General features: G+C 38.6%; 1 protein-coding gene across 12 annotated transcripts in view; it reads left to right on the top strand.

Moving 5' to 3' along the window:
* Nucleotides 1-20416, top strand: part of LOC101165843 (receptor-type tyrosine-protein phosphatase delta) — a 496394-nt gene that overhangs the window by 289266 nt on the left and 186712 nt on the right. For 2 of the 12 annotated variants that reach the window (XM_078936118.1, XM_023966287.2), the window contains exon 9: nt 17075-17158. The exons of the other annotated variants lie outside the window; for them this stretch is intronic. The gene's annotated coding sequence lies outside the window, so the exon portion shown is untranslated. The remainder of the gene's footprint in view (nt 1-17074; nt 17159-20416) is intronic. 12 annotated transcript variants of the gene reach the window in all.

Below are 20416 nucleotides of genomic sequence, written 5' to 3'. Positions count from 1 at the left end.
AGTCTTTGGTTAGGATTACGTTTACTTCTGTTACTTTTAGTATTCAAACATATATTGATAAATAAGTGAATATTGATTTCTATGGTGAGTCGTGTTAAGTGCTTTTAAAGCCACTGGGGTTTTGCAGAGAGGCTGATTGGTTGGAACACAGAATAGAAAGCAATTATAATATCAATGAAAGCAATATACAAACAGATAAAGAGGTTATCAAAAGTGGAGCAAGTGATTCCTTAGGCAAAAAACAGTCAGCCTTTTAAAAGGCCCCAACAAAAGATCAACAGCAACTGTTTCCAGCTTTATCATTGGTGTGAAGTTTGCCTGGACTGTGAAGTGACCTATTCATGTGTTGTTATTTTGCAACGTCACATCCCAGTAATTTGTAAGAAACTAACCAATCTAAGATTCAAAACTAAAAAGAACTGTTTACTCTGCAGATTACTTTAAAAAACATTTATCTTGCAATGAAGCTTTATATGGAGTTTGCATGTTCGCACGGTTTATGTTTGTCTCTAAATTGTCACTGAGGGGAATGTGAGTTTCTGCTTGTGTGGCGCTACAACAAACTGGGAAACTGTCCAGAGTGTACCCCGCTTTCAACAGGGTTAGGATAAGCCCCAGCATCCCCATCACCTCTAAAGGTATTAAGTGGGTTTAAAGGATGGATGTGTGGATTTATTAAGAGTGCTGTTATGTCAGTTTGACCCTTTAGCATCAGCGATGTTGCCAGTGGCGCCCAAATAACACACGCTCTCTGACATACTGTAGCACTTCAACCGTCCATGCGATCTACGGGAATCAGCTGTATCTGACGCAGCTTTTCATATTGGTGTTGCATAATGGCGCACATTCGCTTTCCTCAGCAACAGAAATAGCTTTTTTCTTTTGATTGCAAAGGCACTTCACTACTCTTTGTATATCAATGCAAAACTGCTTTTTTCTCCTTCAGAATCTACTGGAATTACGTTAATTGTGTCAACAGTTGACAAGTTACGGTGGTCTAAAGATTGTAAACACTGGAGCTAAAGCTCTGGTGTTAAAGGCTTAACCCTTGTGCTATCTTAGATGACCCCACCCTTACATTGACGTGTTCTCCCTACCATGATAAAGGTGGAAAGATTTCATGTATCCATGGACACCAGTGAAGATCACAAATCATTGAAGAAAAAAGGTTCAGTGCACTGTCTAGTCTAGTGGGTCTAGATGACCCAACTCCCAATGTTAAAGGGCCTGGGATAGCGCAAGGGTTACATGTCCCCTGCCAGGCAAATTGGACATCTGGTTATTGGTTGAATGCTATAAAGCATCCGGTGCTGGCATTTTTCACAAAAATATCTTGTTTGTTATCGCATTGTTTTCACTTTATTTATAGTCAACTTTGGTCATTTCTTTCTTCATCTTTTTTTTTTTTTTTGCCAATTACTACCCTTTAAGTTTCATTTTCATTCAGCAATATAGCATTCAACCCCTTTTCTTCTGGAAATACAGCTCCTTATAGTTTTCATTGTTGTTAGACCAAAAATCATATTTTGATCTGGTTAGTTTGTTTTTTATTACCTTTTATATATTTTTTTTAAAATAATACAAACTGAAATATTTCTTCTATCAATAAATAAGCAAGTTAAATCATTAGTTTGTTCTGTAAGCTATTCTGTAGATACTTTGGCCAAAGAAAAAGGCTTTTCGTTGTTGTTTTTGTGACATTGAGAGACTAAAGAGGCTTTCAGGGTAAAGGGCATTTCCCAAGGACAGATCAACAACAAGACGACTGAGGCTGAGCACTCTAACTTCTCTTTTACTCCACCATACTACCAATAGAGCCGAATAAATTTCAAAATAAAAGGATTCCCCCTGCTTTTTATCTTTTTTTCAAATGATTATTTATTTAATATGTGCTGTAATGCAGTATCGGCCACATAAGCAGGACACGATTGCTGCTAAAGAATTGCTCTTGCACCAACCACGTCCATGTTGTTCCAACACCACAAACCTTGAGGCTTTGCTGGCTGCCAAACTGCAGTAACCCACAGAGCTCTGTGCTTATTTTCTCTATCCTCTTCTTGACCATATGGAGCATAAGGGTCACAGGGACACTGTGTATCACAGATTTGTCTCTGTGTGACTATGTGTACATGCATGTTCATATGAATACACATTGCCGCTCTGTAAAATGAGCCAAAGCTGTTAGCTAGTGTTAGTGGATTTGGCAGTGGGGAGCGTAGATTGTGTCGGCATTTGCATTTTCGCTTCAGCCAAGGATACTTTACTTAGCCCTACCAATATAGATGCAAAAAAAATTGTTTTAGCTACAATTTTTCTTCATCTAATGAATTTGAAGAAGGATTTTTTTTCTCCCCAGCTTGGTTTAAGCTGCTCCCATTTTATGCTTTCAATATGCAGGACACTATTAAAAAAAAAAAGAAGATAGATGATAAATGTTAATGCCAAGCTTTGGAGACACTATAGTTACAAGATGATGAAGTGTCTTTTATTCTATTTCCATCTGGTCTGGGGTCAGCTTGTCATAGCTGACATCGAGACATAGTAGCAACCTCTCGTTTAATCGGCAGAATAATTCACCCATCACAAAACTCTAATGACACCACCGCCGGCCAATTAATCTCAGAATTTGATTTAGTAAGTCTCCATTCATCATAAATGACTGTTTCAGTATGCAATCAATGCGACCCTTGCAGCAGTGTGGACACCTGAACCATGGGAGATACACAGCCACCGTGTGGCAAGTGTTATGATAAAGTAAATGCTTGCCCAGGCCAAAGGGAAGCAGCATTAATCATGTACTCGTGCATTCATCAGGCGCTGTTTTTCACCCATGATAAGCCTCTTTGGACAAAAAAAAAAAAAGGTTTTCCCCAGCTCTCATCAAAATTCTCCTTGAACACACGACGTGTCTGTCATTTCACAGCAGCATAAAATTGTCCATATTGACCACAGTAAAGCCTGTGGTACATAAATTATTCATAATCATTGTTGAGAATTATGTACCGAACCATTTTATCGCTTGCAGCGTCCAATTTACTTGTGTTCTTTTTTTTTTTCTTGTGGTGTGCTTGCATCCTGGTGTAAGCTGTGTAGCTAGCACACCTTGTCAGTATCCCTGCTTGCCTGCACTCAGAGACACACTCGCCAAGACATACACACAGCATCGCGCTGCAGGGCGAAGGCAGCTCTGCTCACTCAAGGGGAAAGTGAACAGCTGTGCCTGTGACAGCTGGAGCAGTCATGAGATCCCTCCACCAAATATCAGGGACAGCTTTGGACACAACTTCGAATCAGCAGAGAGGGTCCATTCGCAACCCCAGACAAAACGGCAAGACCTCGCCCGCAACCAGGCTAAGCTTCGTTTTTTTTTTTTTTTCCTAAGCGCATTTCCAGTGATAATGTGAGAAGTAATGAGTTTCTTCTTGCTCCTCATCTCGTATAATAGTCTCCCATTTGCTGCAAAACAATCAAATGGGGCAAATTACATAAAGCTCTGGCTGTGAAAAATGAGCTGAATATTAATGTTTGTTTTTAGGGATCTGGTTAAAAGTGACTCTTTCATCAAACTCTCACCAGAATTTGTCTTTACTACCATTTCTAGTCACCCCAGAACAGGATAACGCCATTCAACGCTGCTGCAAAACCCAGTTATGTGCTGCTGCGGCCGCATTGCAGAGATAGGGCAGTCGACCTCTGATTGAAATATTGCGGCTCCAGTTCCTGTTTTGCCTGCCCATGTGTCCACGTCTCCCTGGGCAATACACTGTACCCCACATTAATCCTGGGGGGTAAAGTTGGTGGGTTGGTTGGGCGATTTACGCCAGAGATGCCCAGTTTCAATGTTAAGTCAGTGTACAGATGCAATCAGAGAGGCTTTTGAGCGTCACGCGCGGCAGTCTGGCAACAGCGCGTAGTGGCGCGATGTTTTCTGAGTTCAGATATCGGAATTTTGTGTCAACCAATCAGGGACTTGGCTTTGACCTGTCACACGTTGACACGATCAGTGGGTGGAGTTCAAAACCAACATTGAGAAACTGAACATTGCCATTTATGAACTTTACATTTTTCTTATTTGAGTCGGGAAAATAAAGAAAAATCCCTCTAATTTTATTTTTGGTTTTAAATTTTCGGTCCGACTAATACGGGAGAGCAAGTCCGTCAAACTGGGTCACATAGAGAAGGAAGTACCCCTGAACGGGGCCATTGTTCAGACGCAGATCCTGCAGTAAATGGTATTGGGAGAGTTTTTAAATGATCTGATAAATCCAGACATGGAGATGTGATCACCAAGCCTTTTGAGGACTCTTTCAAATAAACAATTCCAATCTCTCAACATCATCCATGTCCTCCATGTATTAACTGTATAGGACGAATACATTGAGATATACATTTGAGATATAGAGTCAAGGGGTCCATGTAGCAATGAAGTTGAAAACTTTGGTCATTGGCTACCAACCACATGCGTCAGGAGTGCCATGTTCACGATCACTATTTTGGAAATGTGTCGAGCAGTGAATTTGACGCACAATTCATGCTCGGTGGGCACACAGTACAGGCCAATGAAGCTGCCATCAGTGTGCGAATGTGTGCGAATAGGTGAATGGGATTGTGACTGTAAAGCGCTTTGGCCTCTTCCAGGAAGATCGAAAAGTATGTACGTTTTTTAACATTACATGCTAATATTGATGACAGTTCGATGATGCAGAATGGTATAACAGTTGAACATGTCCAAGTTTTCTGTAGTTTTTAAATAATCAAAGTGACGCATGTTTAAAATGTCTTTGAGACAGTCAGTAATAACTGTGAGGACAGCGTTTAAAAAAAAAGAATTCAGTGTACTATGCAAATGAGCATAATCACCTTCAGCCCCTGTAGCACCAGACAGTTTTTAATTACACCTTAATTTTGTGTATAAATACCCCTAATTCAAAAGAGCCGCTGCAGTAAGCCCCTGCAAAATAGAATATGTGGGAGGAACTGTATAGGTACAGATAATTACAACTTACTGTTATTGACTCTTGATTATTTGAGGCGGTGGACGAAATATGTTCTTCCAATTCTGCTAAATGCATGTTTTTCTTTTTTTCAAGGAGTTCTGAAGGTACGCGACCGTTCACATCACAGATGAACTGAAAAGTTTTTCCTCTTTTACCCACTAGTCATTTTTACTCAGAGTTCTCATTATTAACAATACAGTTTGGAATGCTATCGTAAAAGAATAAGTAGGTGTTTTGCCAGTTTATGAAAGTGAAAGTCATCAATTCCAGACCAAAACAGAATTCAGAACCAATCAGATGCATATTTCTATGAGGAGAAATAGACGTTTTCTACATCATATTGGTTTAAAACTGGTCAGTTAGGGGAATTTTGTTCCACCTTCATGTATTAAATGGGTTTTTAAAGGTTTTAGCCCTTATGTTCTTAATTCTTAAAGAGGGGAACCACAAAAATACAAAAATTCCTACTGAGATTGATTTGTTTGGAGATTCTAAGGTTTTTTGTGGAATTTTTGTGAGAAAATGAAAGTAGGCTGGGGTTGACCAAAAGGGATGAATATCAAATGTTGCCACAATATCAGAGAAAATTGTACAGTTGTAAAAAAAAAACACACACACACAAAAAAGAACCAGACTACTGAGAGTTACAGTACTTTTAAAAGTCTTTGAACATATTTATTTAATTGTTTCCAAATAAATCACACATTTTCAGGCCAGCTCTGGTACAATTTATGGTCTGTTTGGCATAAAACACCACCAAATTCAATGCATGGACATGTATTTTATAGTATATAAACAAAGCAGTTTTTTTTTTAACCTTTTTATGCCTATAAACCTTAACATATAAAAATGCATACTTAGCTTTTCAGTGAAAAACCCTTAGTTTGAAGGCATCATCTTCTAGGTGTTACTTGTGGATGAAACAGTGGTTTATTCTGTAGGTTAGCTGCAGTTTCCATGATTGACAACATGGTGGAGTTTCTTTGTTGTACCTTAGAACTTCCAAACCTGTGAAGTGTTCCCAGAATGAAAGCAGCTAAGCTGCAGTCCATCTTGAGGAACGATTTAAGTTGAATGACTGGATTTGTTCTATGAATAGAGGCTTTGCTCCTGCAGGGACCAAAGATTGAGATTCGTTGAAAACACAGGCGGAGCATATGCTTGGGCACAGCTTGTTGCAGCCTCAGATGTTCCTTAACAGTTGATTTCCTTAAGTTGCACTTCTTTCTTTTTTTTTTTTTTTCCAGCACATTATTGTGCCTATTATTTTTCCGCGCGTTCCACTCGGGTAGTTCAGGACTCGAAGCGAGCAAACTCAACCCAACACAGGAGCGGCTGAATATCCGCCCAGCTGTGTGACACATTGGTTTCAGAATACCGTGGGCTGTTTTGAAATGCTCCAAAGCTGATGGAGCACTTACTTGCTCTTAGCTTTGGCGGTAAAATAAGGTTTGTTCAGAGAATAAGTCACTTTCATAGTGTCGATGTTCAATTTTGTTTCTTCCAAGACAACAACAAAAAAACCCAAAGAAAAGAATCAAATTATTGTTTATACATTCTGTTAAAGTTGATTTGTACCTCCTACTGTTCTGGGAGGTTCAGACAACATCAGCAAAGCACTTGTGTTGATGTCACAGTGATGGAAATAGAGCAGTGAATGCAAAAACAGCAGCGATCTCGTCACGAGAAGGCATGTCAGCCCTGTCACACCAAATCTTGCTACGTATTTTTGCACGTTCTCCTTGAAACTCCTGATTTACTCCCTGGGATCTTGTTATCTACCATGAAGTGAAACGACTGTTTCACCAACATCACACTTAAAGTTGTAATAATTCAACGCTGGGAGCTTCTCTTCTGGTCTGACCTGCCTGTGACACTTCATGATACCAGAACCCTTGATCTGATCTCGTCTGAAATGTCAGCATCCAAGCTCACAATCATTTTTTTCAATTTTTTCTGGGGGAAAAAAGAAGTCGTTCTCTCTTCTTTTTCCTTTTTGGAAGTCCAGAAGGATGACAAAGAAAATGTGTAATTTACATACTCTGACATTTTTTTAAGAGAAGAAGAATGTGCTGGAGATTCCATAATGTCAGACTTTCCTGCGAAGGTCAGGGACTCCATGCTTGAACAGCCGTATTTGCATCTTTGACTCCAACCGGCTCCATGAGGAAGGATGTGTTGTGCGCCTGCGGTGATGCCCGTAAGTGATAACGTACAACAACAGTCAGTAAAATGCGTTTGCTCTACTGATCCCATTGTGAAGTAATATTACCACAGCAGGGTCCAGCTATTCAGACATTAATAATAATATTTAATAATATAAAAAAATAGAAAGGCAAATAGGAATGAAACTGAAATTTGTCTCCCTGTATGGCAGTATCGACACTTCTATCCTTAAACTAAAAAAATGAAATCTTAAAGTAAAAAGACCGTCGCTTCAAGAAAAATGATGTTATTTTATGTCTTGCAAGAAAATGTGTCTTATCAAGAAGGTTTTTCAACAGCTAAATAATCTTAGTTTGACCCTTACAGTGTTGGTGACTAGAATTTACTATCTTAAAAAAATAATTTTTTCTAAGACTATTTATCTTACCCAAAACTTCCTACCTCATTGGCAGATTTTCTTTCAAAAAATCTGCCAATGAGGTAAGAAGTTTTGACTTATTTCCAGTTTTGCAGTCTATTAATATGCTCTCATTTAGTGTTTATCATGAAGATCCACTAAAAAAACAGCAACCAAAGCCATGTGACCCACCAGGACTTTCATCCATGATAGTCATTGCAAGGTTAACCATCTTGTGTATGAGTCACTTGCACCCATACAAGGGTTGACCTGTATGAGTGCTGCGGGTTTTTGTGGGCCACCTCCGTACAAGTTTGTCCATTTTTCACCTGCAGACAGCCTGTATCCACCCGTAAAAGGCAGTTGTGACTAAGGCATTAGTCGTTGCAAGGTTAACAATCTTGATCATTTAGACAGGATCTCATATTTTCACATTTCTTATATATATATTTTTTATGGTTTTGACACACATTCCAGAAATGTCCCTGTTAGAAATTCAGTTGCTTCCCAAAGGCTTCACATGGTGCCTCAAAGGTTGATTTATGTAGTAATTATGGGCATCTAAAGCTGGTGACTAACTCATTACGAAAGTCGTTTTCACAAACGGAGGATAGCTCCCAGGTGAAAACGCCGTGGACAACAAAAATCTGCCGACCTTGGAGAGAGTTAAAATGGACCCCATGTCTCTGCCTGACCCATTTTTCTCACTGAAGTCTTTGTTATACATTGAACCACCCTGAAAGGCCGGTAATGGTCAGTTTCTACCCAGGAAGAAGAAGAAGAAACACATTGTGGGAAAGAAATGTGTTTGAAAGTGTGTCAGGGTGTGTGCTATTAGAAGTTTATGGATAAAAAGGGCTCTAATTTTGTTGTGCTATTGTTTTCTTTTTTCGAATAAAGCATCTCCATGCAGCTGTTTTTGTAGCTAGCCCATGTCTATTCAGAGTACCGCTGCCACCTATGCTATACAGGAAGTTAGCAAGTTTCCGGAGCTTGTATGACATGCCATGATGAAAACATTCAGTCATTGAAAGAGCCAGATGTTGCTTTCTTTATTTCTGATCCTTTTTTTTTTTCATCTAGCCTCCTCAACAGCTGCTCTCCCCAAATGTGAGGCAGAGACAGGAAGCAGAAAACATCCAAGACATAAGTGACATAAGGAGCTCTCAGTTCCATTCAGAAATAGGGGCTCTTAAATCAAATTCCTTATGTGCTGAATAGTATACTTCTAATCAGAGATGCAATCTCAGTCACTTAGTGTTTTTTTTTTGTCTATTTTTCTTTATGTTTTACACCTTTTTGTTTAATCTGGATCAACTAAGCTTTATTTATCTATGTTTTTTTTTTTTTTGTCAATGGTTCTATAGAAGTAAATTTTGTGTATTTTAGTCCCTCCAGTTTAAAGCCAAACTGTGTTACACCAATAAACCTGATCATGGGTAAAGTGAATTGATGGATCTTTACTGCATTCATTTGCAAGTTTTAAAGTCGAAAGTTTCAAACATGTGTTGTAATTAATTTTTAATATTTCTTTAATATTCTTTTATTATGTTACACCAGGCTAAGTATAAGTAAATAGAAAGTTGTTTTTTTTTCTTCATTGTTGCTGATTAGAAAACATAAATAACAGATATTTTTCTGAATCTCCCGTTTTTTGTCATTGTTTTGTAAAACACAAATCATATATATAGACCCAAAACAAAATCGTTACTCAAACATTGGAGCTTTGAACTGAATCTTTTGGAAAGTGAATAATTGTGTTCCCATCACCCACACTCATATTCCCTTCCAAGGGACTGTAAGAAACCATCCCATCAAACGTTTTGGAGCTGCGTCTGGTGCAATTATTATTGTGTGTTTGGAGACAGAAACTATGTCAACATTTCACCGCAGATGTGCTGGCAACAAAGTGACATCTATAAGGACACGAGTGAGCAATTAGTCAGCCACCTTGACACCATTGACTGTATATGAGAACTGGACCGAGTGAAAGTGGCGTCACCATAGAAAATGCCTCACTTACAACTACATCAACAGGAAGTCAATTTGGTCGCCTTTTTTTTTCTTCGCAATATGGGCGTTGTGATGACGTAACTAGACAACGTCAGTAAGTAGCAATTGATCCGAGTTAGTCTTAGACAACAATCCTGTGGCAACCATTCTCACCAATCAGGAGTGAGGCTGTTGGAAGATCACACCCCTACCACTTAAATGCAGGCTCGGGAGAATCTGTCAATCAAATATTTTGAAGGTTCTGCATTAAGTCCACATACTTTCATTGAGGCATCCGATTGGCCAGTTTATAACTTGAATATAGAAAAAAAAATCATGAAGAAAAAAATTGAATTAGCAAGAACATGTTAGATTAAGACAAACTAATCAGATGCATTTTTTTACAACCTTACTTGAAAGGAAAGGAGCTATAATTGCTTTAATGTCTGCTGTTAACATTTCTTCAAAACTACTTGACATCTGGGTACTGCATCTATAATGTCCAACTCCTTTGCAGTAAAGCAGATTACATTGGATGAGTACCCCAGCTTTGAACATCATGCCTTTGTTTTTAACAGCCCTCCAGTTTTATGCATCACAGTATACAGACCACCCAAACCAAGCTCTGTTTTTATTGAGGAGTTTTCTGAGTTCTTAGCATCTGTCCACACTTCTTTTAACATGATTTTAATAACAGGTGATTTTAACTTGCATACAGACGGGAAGTCGGACTATTGCACTACTCAGTTCTTGGACTTGCTCTCCTCTCTTGATTTTAAACAACACGTCATGCAGCCGACTCACAACAGGGGGCACACTCTTGACCTCGTCATCAGTCATGGTTTACCTACCAGTGTGTCTGCTGTTGTGGATCTGGCTGTATCTGACCATTACTGTGTGCTTTTTAACATCACTGGTTTTATAAAGCAAGAGACCTCTGTGAGAACGGTGAAGAAACGCTACTTGACTCCTGAAGTGGTCGAAAAATTTATTACATCTGTTCGCTCCAACTCTCCACCTGTCTTACCGGCCCCCTGTGATCTACTTGTTGAAAGTTTTAACAGTAAATTAAAATCCAGTCTCAACTCAGTTGCTCCACTAACATCTAAGAAGATAAGAATCAAACCCACGCCTCCTTGGAGAACTGAGGAAATTAAACAATTGAAGAGACGTTGCAGATCTGCCGAAAGACTTTGGAGAAAACACAAACTTGAAATAAACTATCAATTATACCAAAACCAACTAAAACTATATAATCAAACCGTAAAACAGACCAGAAATTCATATTTTGCGAACATCATTTCCGTAAATAAAAATAACCCCAGAGTCCTTTTCACCACAATTGAATCTTTAATCAACTCAAATGTGAACAAAAACCCAATGCCAGCCTCGGCCTCATTGTGTGAGGACTTTGCAGACCACTTCGGGAGCAAGATTGATTCTGTCAGAATGAACATCATAAAAGAACAGAAAAGCCTCTCTATTGGTTATGATGGCTTGATTTTACCTGAGGAAGCACTGGACAGTTTTGACCTGGTTGAAGCTGCAACACTTGGTCGAGTTTTCTCCCAAGTTAATCCAACAACTTGTTCTTTAGACCCCATCCCTACATCACTTTTTAAATCATTTTATGGGTCTTTTGAGAGTGAGATTTTAAATATCATTAACTCCTCTCTACAGACGGGTATTTTTCCTGCTGCCTTTAAAACGGCAGTGGTGAAACCATTACTCAAGAAAACTAATTTAGACCCTTCAGTTTTTAATAACTACAGACCTGTGTCCAACTTGCCATTTTTAAGTAAGGTTTTAGAAAAACTTGTTTTTATTCAGCTAAACGAGTTTCTCTTACAAAACAACATTTTTGAGATAAACCAGTCTGGCTTTAGGACGAACCACAGCACAGAGACGGCCTTGTTAAAAATTGTTAATGATCTCAGGTGTGCCTTGGATTCAGGTCAGATCTCAGTACTAGTTCTGTTAGATCTAAGTGCAGCTTTTGATACTGTTGATCACCTGATCCTTGTAAACAGACTTAAAAGTCTTGGCCTTTCAGGGACTGTTCTCAAGTGGTTCGAGTCGTATCTCATGGAGAGAAGCTTTATGGTAAGCATGGACACATATTTTTCTGGGGTCCATGAAATTAATTTTGGTGTGCCTCAAGGTTCCATCCTGGGCCCCTTGCTTTTTAACATTTACATGCTTCCTCTGGGGAATGTCATCAGGAGCCACAACATCAGTTTTCATAGCTATGCTGATGATACCCAGCTGTACATAGCTATGTCTCCTGATGACACAAGACCAATAGAAGCACTTTTTAACTGTATTTTAGATGTAAAATTATGGATGGCAAATAATTTTCTGCAGCTCAACCAGGAAAAAACTGAAATTTTAGTTATTGGTCCTGAAGCCAAGAGGGAGAAACAGTTTCTGAAGCTACAGGAACTTTCCTTAAGTCATTCGGAAGCAGTCAGAAACCTGGGTGTTATTTTTGACTCTAAGCTAACTTTTATCCCCCATATAAAACAGGTGGTTAAAACTGGTTTTTATCATCTCAAAAATCTGGCTAGAGTCCGCCCACTACTCTCTCTTGCTAATATGGAGATGCTAATGCATGCTTTTATCATGAGTAAAATTGATTACTGTAACGCCCTGCTTGCTGGTCTTCCAAAAACAAATATTAGGAACCTTCAGCTTCTCCAGAATTCTGCTGCACGAGTTCTTACAAAGACCAGGAGGCGGGCTCACATCACCCCAATTTTAAAATCCCTGCATTGGCTCCCCATATGCTTCAGGATTGATTTTAAGATACTTTTAACAGTTTTTAAATGTCTTAACGGTCTTGCGCCTTCTTATTTATCAGATCTTTTAGTAAGATATGAACCCTCGCGGACCCTGAGATCCTCTGGCACTGGTCTGTTAACCATTCCAACTGTAAAAACTAAAACCTATGGAGAAGCTGCATTTCAGCACTATGGTCCCCGCTTATGGAACAGTCTGCCAGAGGGCCTGAGAGCCGCAGAGAGCATTGATACTTTTAAGAAAAGGCTCAAGACCCATCTTTTTAACCTGGCTTTTAGCTAATTTTTATTTATTATTTATTTATTTTACTACTTTTATTTATTTATTGTTATTTATCTATATGTATTTTCTATTTTTATTTTATTTCTTTATCCATTTTATCTTGTTTTATGAACTTGAACCTGATTTTTAACGTGTTATTTTAATTTACCTTATTTCAATGTTTTATCGTTTTTATCAATATGTTTACTTTTTGATTCTCAATTTTTATTCATTTTTATTTCCGGTGCTTCCTCAGCTGGAACCTCTCCCTCTTGGACGGCTGCTGTTCAGCCGCTGCGGCTCTGGGTGGGGACCTGCATCACCGCTTAGCTGTGGTGGAGCGGTCCCCGCCTGTGATGTTGCATTTGGCCGTCTATGCGGCTGTTCACAGGGGGGGAGGTTCCAATTATTAGCGTTTCCCGCATCATGTTTTTGTGCTCAGCATATGTTTTACAGCCTTTTTTTCATTGTCATTTTCCATCAGTTAGAGAGTGGGAGGTGTGAAAGGCGTGGGGGGCTAGGTACGGGGAGGGGGGCCCTATTATTTATTTATTTATTTATTAATGCTTGCTTGTTTTTATATTTTGTTGTTTTAATGTAAAGCACTTTGTGTTATATTTTTATATGAAAAGTGCTTTATAAATAAAGTTTGATTTGATTTGATTTGATTTGACATGAGATTTTCCCATATAAACTTTGATTTAAATTAAAAAAAGTAGAGAAAATCTACAATAGAGTTAAAAATTTTGCATTTCTGTTTTGACCAACTCTATTTTTTCCATCACTCTGCACTAAATATTGTGTAAGTTACCTCCTGTTTCATCTCTGCCCCCAAAAACTTTCTCCAAAGTGTTGCTGTAAAGGAAGCCGCAACTCACAAGATCAAACTTTTCCAAGCACTTTTGTGATTAAGTGATGCAGATTACAGGCTGTTGCATGGGAGATTAAAATCTTTTCATTTGAAGAGGTGCCAGCCACTCTTGTACCTGTAACACATATTACAACTCCTAATTGAATTTACTAGGCAGCTTAGACTCTAATTGCTGATTTGCCTGGGGAGATTCTTGATCCAAATGGCTTAGCAACTTCTTTTGTGGTGTGCTGTCAGGGAACTTTCATGATGGAGTTGGGAAGGGGCAAAGAGTGAATGAAGACATCAAGACATGTAGATGTCTAAAAGACATGTCAAAAGTTAAGAATGTGTAAATAATGATAACTTGTTGCATATTTCCTCACTGTGTAGTAAACCAACGTAGAAGTAATTTGGAAATTTGAAAACTACAACATCTCTTCCAAGTAAAAACCAATACAAATAATTTGGTCCAGAGGAAATTGTGGCACTGTAATATGCTCCATCAACTTTTAGACCAAATACTTAAACTAAATAATATTCGCAGAAAGAGGGAAACGTCAGCACACAATGGTATTTAAAGGTACTGACTTAGTAATGAAAGATTTTCATAACTGCACCACAACACCTTTTTAGGATGAATTGTTTTTATAAATGCTTCCTTTTTCATTTTTTGTAATAATGCTTAATCTTAAAAAATGTCAGTAAATGTTCTTAATGGTCATCAGCAAAGAGCCAGCAAATGACTCAACCAGAATAACATTGGCATGCTAAAATCTCATTAAACTTCACATTATTGGACAGCATTTATGCAATTTCTTTCATTTCAGCGCACCACTGGGTTAAAGCAATGACACTGCGGTGGCCAAGGACAAAATGTGTGAAGCTGCCGTCAAACACTGCAACCACTCTTAAGACAATTAGCAGAATACTGACTTTGTGAACGGATTACTTTGTCATGTCCTTTCAATGGTCTGCTTAGCTTCGTACAAAGCTTCAGAATTGCCATTACTTGAACTTAAAGTATGTTTTAGTGTAAAGACAAGGAGAAAACAAATCTAAGAATCTAAAGGTCAATTTATCGGCTTAAAGCAGTTCTAGCTTTTTAGCCTATTTCGTGTTACAGTTGACTATTGCAGTATTGTCCGTGTTATTGTCAATACGCTAACGCGGCTAACATGTAGCGATGTTGGAAGGTGTTTCTTTTTTTACATGTTACTAAGAAGGTTGGGAGTTAGCATCGTCAGAGTAATGTTTATTTTTGCTTTATCAGTCTATTTTTTTTCCCCATGTTGCAAACAAGGTTGGGAGTTAAAGGTATCGTAAATATGCAAACAGGGCTAATGCTTCTAATTTGGCTAACGTGTAGCATCTCATAAACAAAATTTAGAAATACTTTGAAGGCAGTTGGTAAAGTCTGACGGACTGACAGACTTATCTCTGATTCATTTGTCTCGTCAATGGGCCTTACAGTTCGGTGCAGCGTATATATGACATAAGTTTGAAAATAGATGCCTTATAATCCGGTGCGCCCAATAGTACGGAAAATAAGGTAACTTTGTTTAAATCTGTTTATACAACTAAAATACCAGGAGATCCAATTATGTAACGGGTTGGAATTTAGTGGTTATAAGGTTGAGATTGTGTTTTGTAAAAAAAAAAAAAAAAAAAAAAATCTGCAGTTAATTATACAGACAGGCTCAAATGTGTTGAAGGTTTCTGAATTTTTCAATAATCCCAAAAACTATTGGCATTTATTCTGTACTGCTTGTCTTGTTAAAGCCAATGCCCCCCTAGGTGCATTAGGCTAGTATTTTCTAATGTGACACATGGCGTTTAACACATATTAGAACCAGCCCAATACAAATAGGTTGTTTTTTATAAAAAAATTGTTGGGAAAAAAAACCCTTGTGTTGCAATTACAATTTACAAAAGTCTTACAATTTAAGATAAAGGGCAACAAAAGGTTTTTTTTTTTTTTTACGTCATCTGAATGTTTTCAAAAATAATTCAAGTCCCCATATGGGTCTCTTTCCCTACACAAACAATAGATCGATCAAAAAACCTAAAGAGTTGTGGACACCAGGCTTTAGATTTGGTGTGACATTTTTTATGTTTTTATGTTAGAAAATTGCTCCCTTCTGCCTTTAGTGGTCATTTGAGGGACTGCACCATTTGACATTTTGAGGTTTGCTCTAAGGCTCGCCAGAGACATACAAAATACAAGACATTAAAGTCGTGACCACTTAATATTGTTATTGTCTCTCATCTGAATTTACAGCGACACTTAAAGCTGACAATGAATGGAGACAGAAAATTATATTTTACCATGACAGTCTGTTTTATAGTACATAGTTTAAAAAATATATTCATTCACGAGTTTTTTAAACTGATTGAAAAATTAATTAAGGTCCATTTAGACAAAAAAAAATGTTTATTCACTTTCAACGAATGCGTGCAGCCTCGTAAGAAAATTCAAAAGCATCTTTTCAAATTACTGCTTTACAGTTCAATGCTCACTTGATTTATGCTGAAAGTTTAAATAATATTCTAAGTTTATTCAGCACATGGAGGATCAGAAAAGCATGAATTTAATATGTTATGCCCAAGGGTCCAAAGTTAAATCTCTGAGATGTAGCATCTCTCTAATCAGCTCACTTTTTTTTCTGTATTGCTTTGGCCATCACTTCCAAATCTGCTCCTCAAACACCAGAGCAGCGAACAGCATGGGAATATGGGGGTAATCTGACAGAATATATGCAGTTTCATGAGGCTAGTCAGGCAGAAAATAGATGGGAAGGGGGCAGGGGGGGTTGTGGTGCTTTGGGAGGTTAGAATGAGAAAGAAAAAGGTTCCAGAGAAATAATGTGTCACTTACAGTGCAGAATGTAAGGCATGATCCACAGCCTTCATTGGAAAAAACACAGCCTTCCTGCTGCTGTTGCTGTGATTTTCTTTTGGAAAAACACTGAAAAAATTGGCGTGTAATTATTAAAACATATGGATGGATAAGTCCCCTCTTAACCCCCACACTAATGATGTTTGGTTTATTCCAGAAGGGCATGGGAAGGACATCTTGACCATAAAATGAGATCTCTCACAGAGCACTAGGAACAAATAAACCTACATGCTGAAAACACTTAATTCTCTATGGGACTGATAACAAACTTGATTTTAATTCTGCGATAAAATCTTACGTTTTCTTCTTACATAATCATGTCTTTAGAGGGATTTTCTAGACCCTGTTTCACTTCTTCCATGCATAGCAAGCAGATGTCTATTAATTTTGTTTTTACACATAGGAAAGATTATGGTTTTACTTTGTTTTTTCATGCATAATAGCAGTTCAACTTTACGTGTTTTTCTTCTACTTACTGATTAACAAACAAAAGTTGCTTTCTGCCTGATAATAGTCAGGATTTTTTACATTAAATGAGAACTCTTGCTTAATTTCTGCTACATCAAAGCCTCTCTATGGGCAGCAGATTCAATTTAACACCAGACGACCCACTTCAACTCCATTAACTTTCTTTGGTGAATGGGATCGGGAAAGATGCCTTCCCATAATGTCAGCTCGCTCAAGGCATTTTTTTTCCTCCCTCTTTCTTTCAGCTTGGAAGTTGCAGCACTCTTTCATGTTAATGGACCCAACGATTACCCTCCACAGTCTGTGCAAAACATGCATGGAAGCCCCAGGTACATCTCAGTGTGACCCAGCCAAATCGAGCTTTGGTTCATGCGGTCTTGCGGCCATGGGCAAAAGTGGTGCTGCGGCACAATGGACTAAAAGCTCTGGCAGAGAGAAAGGCACAATGGCTGTAACCAGCCTGGAAGCAGCTGCTGAGTACCTTTACTCTTGCAGCAGTAACACGATTCAGCTGAAAAGCTCTTTTGCTCACATTATTATCTCAGCTTCAGAAACTTCAACAACCCTGAAAACCGTTACTTTATTAGGGATCTCATAATTGATTTTAACAACGATTCAATTCCTATCATAAGTTGTGGTTGCTGATACGATTTATAGCTGGTATTGGTTTATTTTGAAAAATCCAATTTGATCAGATTCACTGACGTGATAATTGATTCAGTACATCTTTTGCCAAACATTCTTAACAGCATGTGCTACATTCACACTATCCTTGGCAATGTGTGTTCATGAGGCCACTTCCAATGAAAAGTCTATGTAAACGTACGTATATAAGAGTTTCGGGGTTCTGCGATCAAAACTCTTGCATTAAAAATTCTAAACCAATTGAACTTTAACTTAGAGTTGGCAGTGACTTATTGATTATGACAGAGAAATTAATAATTGCAGTTTGTACCCGGCTGGAATTATATGATACCAAGTCTGTCATATTTCAGATTAGAGCTGTGAAAAAAAAAAAAAAAAAGCCTGTGGCAATATTGGTGACATTAGCGCCGCTTCAATATTTCGCACTAAGCTGTGAGTACATGCGTTAGTATTGGGTAGCGACAGTCCAGTTCAAGAACCCGTGGTCACATCCTTCAATGCGCATCCCATGCCCAGTGTCCCCGTAGCATTAGGCTTTAGCAGGACTGAGGTTACTGTCTCCTGGTTCAGCTTCAGCAGAATGAATGCAAGTAGCTGGACGCTCAGTCTTTTGAGAAAATTCCACATCATCCTAAGAGGTGGTTGGAGATGTTAGTCGTGTTGTTGTTTTCTCTTACTAAAGGCTTGATAGGTTTTTGTTTACCGTTTGCTTCTCTGCCATCCGCCATCACCTGTGTGTTGTCGGCTGTGCTGGTGTTTGGGCCTGACGTCACATAGAGGCAGAGTAAATTGAGTTTCATTTAACATCTTTATGTTATCGTAAATAAAGTTACCGTGCCTCAATTCAAATGTTATTTTCCCAAATAAAATTGATTTATTTTATTTTGAACAATTTTATAATGCTGTAGGTCATTTGCAGGTACAACTTGCCTCAGACAGATCAATCGATAATGATTGCATAAGGCGTGCATTTTTTTGTTGGTTTGTGAGCAGCACAAAACAGTTCTCACATCTATCTCCTGCAGTTTTCCAAATGACTAATGGATGTTACAGACCAGATGGTGTGTTTGTGAATGTCATCGCTGGCCAGTTGTTGCATTTGACAGTGTGGGCTGATCTGGGCTTGTATCAGTACCAATTTAGCTTCTTTCAAGATGGCGCAACTGGAAAAACAGCACTTGAATAGATTCCACCCCACAGCTGATGCACGGCACAGGCTTTTGACGAAGACATATGGAGGAGAAAAGTGCACAACAGCTGGCTGTCCAGCCTCTAGAATGAGATGTTTTCACTTGAATGTTTCAGGCACATTTACGCGAGCAATGTATGCGATCCTTTCTCTCTTCCAGTGCACAAACACTGATTTTGGTCAGACTGACACAGCAGGAGGCAGTGGATCTGAGCAAAAACGCAAATATCCTTACGAACAAAACTCTCCCAGGAGCTTTTTTTTTTTCCTTATGGCATCATAGGGTACTGTGTACGAACGTAATTGCTGATATTAAGTCAAATGCATCAGCCTACGCTAAGTCAGTAATGTCATTTCAAGCTTATATGCCAGCTGTATGATGCCAGAATTCATGTAGCCCTTTCTTTGAAAAATCTACAACACTCATGCTGTCTCAAACTGAAGCACTCTTTTAGAGGTAGTGTCTTTCACCTTGAGTCCATTTGGACTTCGGGGGAACCAACCTGACGCTCAACGTTGCTCTCTGAAAAAGACCCTGTCTGTGCTTTGGCAGGTGGACTGATAGCTAGCTCTGTGGAATGGCAGCTGTTGAAGGGCTTTTTTTAAAGTGCACCCAGGTTGATGTGTGGCTGTCAGGAGGGCAATGGGCAAAGGATCCTGAAAGGGAGGGGGGTAAGAAAAAAGAGACACAGATCATGGAGGAACGGAGCGGAGTGGAGCTGGAGAGTGACCCTGACACGAAAGTGTAGCAGAAAATATATATATATATATTTCAAAAAGTGGAAAAATGGAAAGGGAATGGTTTGTGAACAAGGGGAGGGGTAGAAGTAAAGGACATTGGTGTTGGGAGAACTGGCGCTCCTTGTCATCACCCGGGTTATTTAGGTGCACTGTACATCAGCACTGCTCACCAGCTTTGATGCTTACAGTTTATGTTTATGTTTATGTAAAGCAGAATAATATTGGTTTTCAAGTTTGGTACCACAAACGTGAAAGAATTTTCAATCTCAGTTTCTTTCTCGAGGTCCATATTTGCAAAAATTCTGCTATTAAAGTGACCCTCCCCCCCTTGCATCTTCCGCTGGCTGCAGAATCAATCCACAGAGGCTGTAAAGATGTTTATCATTTCTTTTTTTTTTCTTTTTTTTTAACCATTTGCTGTGCATTGAAACACTGTTGGTATCATGAAACGTGACTCTTCAGGCATCACTGACTACCACCGCACCGCTGTGGTTGTGCCAGGCAACAGATGGTGTTTTAAGAAGGTCATCATGTCTATTTCTCTAGCTGTTGCACATGCTACTATCGTTATTTGAGTCTGTTTAAGGGATAATCTACAAGTGCTGTCAAGCAGGGGCTGAATAAATACAGCTCTCGTTAAGCAGCTCTTACACTTTAGGCGGTTTTCCGTTGAGTGAGGAATATTTGTTCACACTTAGTAGTAAGTTATGGCTGGCTGTAGTTTAAGAATTTGTTTTAGTCAGAAGATCTTAAACAATGTCCTCAATGATACTTTGTTTTTATTAAAGGTTTTTCACATAAAACATTCTATATGACAATAATGCGTCAGAAACAACAACCACTATCAGTTAATTGATGCTGGTGAGGATTTTTCCTTTCTTATAAGCCTATCTCCCATTTCCAATATCCCACTATGTTAATAATTAATAATTAATAATAATAATAATAGATACTTTATTTATCCCACAATGGGGAAATTCTTCTCCGCATTTTGACCCATCCCCTGGGTGCA

Source organism: Oryzias latipes, chromosome 18 (genome assembly GCF_053564925.1).
Source record: "Oryzias latipes strain Hd-rR chromosome 18, Olatipes_Hd-rR_3.1".
Lineage (NCBI taxonomy): Eukaryota > Metazoa > Chordata > Actinopteri > Beloniformes > Adrianichthyidae > Oryzias > Oryzias latipes.
Note: the sequence above shows the minus strand (reverse complement) of the source record. Positions and strands in the feature narration are given on the sequence as shown.